At 43.9% G+C, this 5,418-nt stretch overlaps 1 long non-coding RNA gene across 3 annotated transcripts; it reads left to right on the top strand.

Moving 5' to 3' along the window:
- Window positions 1-933: 933 nt before the first annotated feature.
- LOC135181902 (uncharacterized) lies at window positions 934-5,418 on the top strand. 3 transcript variants are annotated; one of them, XR_010305012.1, is made up of 4 exons: window positions 934-998; window positions 1,558-1,645; window positions 2,824-2,978; window positions 5,380-5,418. It is a non-coding gene; the product is annotated as an uncharacterized LOC135181902 (long non-coding RNA). The 3 variants fall into 3 exon arrangements; XR_010305013.1 differs by lacking the exon at window positions 5,380-5,418 and adding an exon at window positions 4,086-4,356; XR_010305011.1 differs by lacking the exon at window positions 5,380-5,418 and having other exon boundaries at window positions 2,824-3,977.

Raw genomic sequence — 5,418 nt, 5'->3', positions numbered from 1 at the left:
GTATATACAGTTGCATACAGAAATCTACAAGGTAAAAAGGTAATACAGAAACACAACTCCCCTCCCAGAAACCTGAGTCCCCAGGAGGGGCTCTCAACCACCCCTGCACCTTCCCCCCTGCCCCTCTCAGCCTTACCCCAGTCCCAAGGAAGAGTAGAAGTTTGACCAGAGGTTAAGAAGCAAGGTGGGTTAGCCCAAAATGGAGGGTGAAATTAGAGGGATGTAGCTCAGCCAGAGGCCCCAGCAAGAGTGATGCTGAGAGTGTGTTATCAAATGTGTTTATTTCTTGTTCCCATACATCTCAGCAAGCCTGTGAGGGAAATAGACATCACCATTGTTTTCCCTTCACAGCCTGTAATCTAGTTCTTCTCACCTAAACATTCTAGCCTGCTTCAAACTAGCACAATATTGAAGTTACCTTCTGGACTATAGTAGCTTTCCACCTCATCTTAGCAAAACCAGTAATCAGAAGTTACTGTAAATATAAAACTGTCTTATTACTTTAGCTCTATTACTTCAAAGTGAAGTGATAGGTTTGGGGTTTTGCATCTGATTTTTCCTTTTGAGGATGTGTTGGAACCTCTCTAAAGGCTACAAACTCAGGATGTTTCTCTTCATATCTGCTTGCTGCAAAGAGAGATGAGATTTTGTTGGCCAAAAGTTTTCTTGGAAAGGAAATACTACTTTGTAGACTGAAGTGTCAGTTTAGTTAAATTGTTCATATGTGCAAAAAAAGGGGAGAAAGAAGTGCCCAAAGTTCAAAGCAACCAAATCATTCCATTTGACATCATCTGATTTGACACAGTTTTATGTCAAAATCCTCTAGGTTCTCTTTGGAAGTTTTAAAGGCTCAAAGCCAAAATATTCACCATGTACAAAATGTTTGCTTCAGCCAAAAACTATTTTAAAAAATATTTTTTGTTGTTGTTTGCTTCCTCAGGGCTGATAACAAAATGGATATCTATTATGCTCCTCCTCTGCTCGCCTTCAACAGCTAGGTAAGTTGGAGGCAGCAGTGTAAAGTGCAGCAAAAGAGGTTCTGCCTCAACACAAGGGCGAACTTCTTTAATGTAAGGGTCACAGAGCACGGGAATAAGCTTCCCAGAGAGATTGTGGGGTCTCCTTCTCTGGAGACTTTCAAGGCCTGTCTGGGTGTGTTCTTCAGTGATCTGTGTTAGATAGTACTGTCCTGCTCTGGCAGTGGGGTTTGACTTGATGATCTCCTTGGTTCCCTTCCAACCCCTAACATCCTGAGATCTTGTGAACTTACTAAACCAAAAAGTGTGTAAGCAGAAAAAGTTCTTAATCAGAACCTTGGCTCTCAGCAGCTGGATCTTTTATGGATGCTCTAAGAGGGGATGGTATTAGGACTTCTAGCATTCCTCCAGATGCTCTTGAGCTGAAAAGCTTTTGCAGGATTTGTGTCTTATCGGCAGTACATTATAGAAATATCAACTCTCTCCAAACCTTTAGCATTTTATTGGAAGGACTATTCTTAATTACAGCACTGGAGTTGTTTTATGTGTGCTTTGATCATCTGTTCCTCCTTTTCTACAGCTGCTATCAACATGGGCAGCAGAGCAGCCATGTCACACAAGATTAATAGCAAAGTGCAGTGTCATTTGTGGAAGCAAAGTCAGGAAAGGTGAGCGGTAATATTGCACCATATGAATAAACACTAAAGCTAGAACAATGTTTCTAAATGTTTCAGCATCCTAAGTACAAAGTAATAACCCTGTCAGGAACAATATTCACTGCTCTCTCATCTGGCTGTGATGGAATTAGTAGCAGCCTCCCGGGAAGAATGCAGGTATATCAGTGGTGGAAACCTGGCTTGTGTCTGTGTTAAAGTAAAAAGCAAACAAATCCCTTGGTCACAGTAGGGAGGGAGAACCTAATACTACTTGGAAAATGAGCACTGCTTTGGATATGGTGTTTGTCTTGGTTTCCTCATGAGAAGGATAATGGAAATGTGTATGTGTGTGTATATATATATATATATCAGACGAAATATGTTGTAGAAATTGGCAGAAGATGAAAATAAGAGTCTGCAAAACCTAAATTTAGGGCAGGAATATACCAAACAGTGGACAATGAGGGAAGATCTACTTTCTACTACAGAGTACTGTCTGACTTAATACAGAATCAAGGAGAGGCAAAGCCTCAATGAAGGATGAAATTTGAAAATAGTCCAGTTCACCTCTCACAAATAACTCTGTGGCATTACCAGGGTGAGGGGAGGTTACTCAGCCATTTTTCAAAGACATAAAACTGTTTGCCTTTAGGTTTCCATAGGCATTTGTTTTTAGGGGTGCCAGCCAAAAGATGTGTAATGCTGAGAAAATTGTAAAGATAATCTATCTCTTCTTGGCTTGCCTTGAGGTCAATGCTGAGAGTATGTAAATTCTGTAAACACCAGGTTGAGGCACTTGCAAAGAAAAAACAGAAGCACAATTACATTGTTTATCCTATCTACTCAAAGCCATATTGATCCCCAGTCATCTTTGAAACAAACTCTCCCTCCACAACATATTGCTGCCCAGTAGCATGTGTCCTGGAGCATATTTAAGATTTCTTCAGAACAAGCCAAGATCACTCAGTGCCAGGAAGCTGATATTCAATTAAACAGTCTCTTGCTTCAAGCCAGTATGGCAGGGGTACCTCTTCTCTTGCTGCTGTGGGAACTGCCAGGATTAAATCATTACAGAGGGAATTTTTGCATCGGCAGCATTGTCACTTGCATCTGTGTGACAGGGTCTGAAGAGGACAGCCACAAAGCTCAGTGCATGTGTGACGCTTCTCTTAAGTTCTCTTCTCTTCCAGCCTCCAACCATGATCTAACCTGACCCTGGAAAAATCACAGGAGAGACAAAAAGTGGCTGTAGTGAGATGATGGCTTTGTAAGAAGCAGTTGTGCTCCAGCTGTGGCTCCGTGCTGAGGATGTGACTTTGTTGTTTTTTTGAACACAACAGCACAGGTTTGTGTTTTCACTACTTCTCCACCCTTCTGCTAAGCTGGCTGTGTGGGTCTGTAGGGCTGTCCCAGGACTGAATTGTGCTGTGAAGTGGAGCTCATGCCCCCCTCCTTCTCTTTGTGCTTTCTCCATGTTATTTTCCCCACCAGCTCAGCTCCTTTCTTGTCATCTGCAGCATAATCAGTGCCCTGGCATGGCTGGGGATTACTGAGGTGGGGCAAGGACTCATCTAAGGAAAGAAAGATTTTCTGTGTCAATGTGTGGATCTGAGAAGCACAGGTTATTTTTGTTACGTTGTCAAACAACTGAAAGGACTGACATTAGCTCCCTGGTTCCAATTAACAAAGCCACTTTAAAACCTTGTTGCAATCACCTGGTTTTAACCCGTAGCTAGAGGCCTTTTTAACACTCCTCTATAGGTGAAGGCTCCTTCCTTCAGTTTGAGCCATGCAAATAGGAATCAGCCATATGCATCTTGCTGGTATGGGTATTTTGAAGCTCTTTCCAAATACTTTTGCCAGTTACTGCAGAAAAGCTTTTATATTGGTACCAGTGTGTATATTTGGCTTTCTTCCAGAAGCTGTGAGAGGGGCACAGTATGTGCTGCTGCATTATTTTACCAGCTGAATAAATGCCATCCCTTTCTTAAATAAGAAACTTGGTCTACAGTAGAACAAGTATTTCACTGCATAAACTGGTTCTGTGCATCCTGAACAGGAACTCAGTGCCTTTACTGGGCAGAGATGCTTGGCTACGTGCAAAGAACCCCAATATTTTTACTGTGGCAGATTCTAACTGTTCCAAGTTGTGCATGTTTTTTCTCCCATTGGATGAATTGGCTTTTTAAAGCAGCAGCTGAGAACAAGGGGAATATGTGAGGCCTGAGGGGGGGAAGAAATCTTTACAAAATCTCAGGGTGAACTTCTGATTTGGGCCACGTGACTGAAAATGTGGATCCTGGACTTTTACCCCTTGATACATGCTGTTGTTCAAGGTGGTGAGTGGGCTTCGTGCTGTTTTGTATAAAGCAGTGTGTTATTGCAGTCAAAAACCTCACTGTGACAGTCTTTCTGTCTGCTGGTATGTCACTGGGGTATTTTTCCATCACAGGATGAGAATGTACCAGGAACAAGAAATTTCCTGAAGAAGTGGATCATGAGTCTGAAGCAAGTGTCGAAATTAACCCTTCTCTTTGTAATTAGGAGATAGTTAAGTGCTGTGCTCTGCAGCTCTGGAAAAGCCATAGGCAGCTGCTGAATTGCCCTGGGAGGGGCTGTAATAGCCACCTCAGTTCTTAGGGACCAGCCTGTGGCAAGCTGTGTGTATTCTCTGAAGTGAAATACTGTGTGGACCCTGCTGAGTTTGTCCTTCAAGAGATAGCTACCATAGCTACCATGCCAACTTTGCTGTGCTTGGTGAGTTTAGCAAAGATGTATTGTAGAGACAATCATCCCAGACACTCCATCCCTACACGCTGGTCCGGATGCCTGAGCCAGCTGTGCTGTGCAGTGAGAACAGCATCCTGTGGCTGCAGAGACTGTGGAGCCAGCTTCTCTGCTGGTCTCATGTTAGAAGAAAATGTCTGGATACTCTTCTGCTTCCTTGCTGTAGGACTTTGGGGAACGCAGCTCCATGTTTGTTGGGATGGAAGCCGCATGCTGCCGGGCTGCTGCAAATGCTGGTACCCACCACCTGGGGCAGGCAGCTGCTCTCTGCTCACCAGTGGGTAAAGCGCTGCTGTTGCAGCCCGTAGTTAAAAACGCATGGGTTGTTTAGAGAATAGAATAGAATCAACCAGGTTGGAAGAGACCTCCAAGATCATCCAGTCCAACCTAGCACCCAGCCCTAGCCAGTCAACTAGGCCATGGCACTAAGTGCCTCATCCAGTCTTTTCTTGAACACCTCCAGGGACGGTGACTCCACCACCTCCCTGGGCAGCCCATTCCAATGCCAATCACTCTCTCTGGGAAGAACTTCCTCCTAACATCCAGCCTATACTTCCCCCAGCACAACTTGAGACTGTGTCCCCTTGTTCTGTTGCTGGTTGCCTGGCAGAAGAGACCAACCTCCACCTGGCTACAACTTCCCTTCAGGTAGTTTTAGACAGCAATGAGGTCATCCCTGAGCCTCTTCTTCTCCAGGCTAAACAGGTTGTGGCTTTGTAAGAAAGAAATCAGTGCATTTCTGTTTGAGTATGGTGTCTTTTGCTTTTGTGGGTACCTATTCCAGCACTTTGATTGGCAGTGACTGGAGATGACTTGGGTGTAGAGGGAGAGCCGGAAGCAGACAGTTTCTCAACCACAAACTAGCAAGTGGCTTTAGTGAAGCATAGAATTAAGGTGGTTTCCTTTGAAGCTTTCCTAGAAAAACCTTGAAATCAATCTTCCATTTGCCTCTTTGATAGGCAGAGTACAGGAGATGTTCATTTGAGCTTGCATGGAGG

This window comes from Pogoniulus pusillus, chromosome 15, assembly GCF_015220805.1.
Source record: "Pogoniulus pusillus isolate bPogPus1 chromosome 15, bPogPus1.pri, whole genome shotgun sequence".
Lineage (NCBI taxonomy): Eukaryota > Metazoa > Chordata > Aves > Piciformes > Lybiidae > Pogoniulus > Pogoniulus pusillus.
Note: the sequence above shows the minus strand (reverse complement) of the source record. Positions and strands in the feature narration are given on the sequence as shown.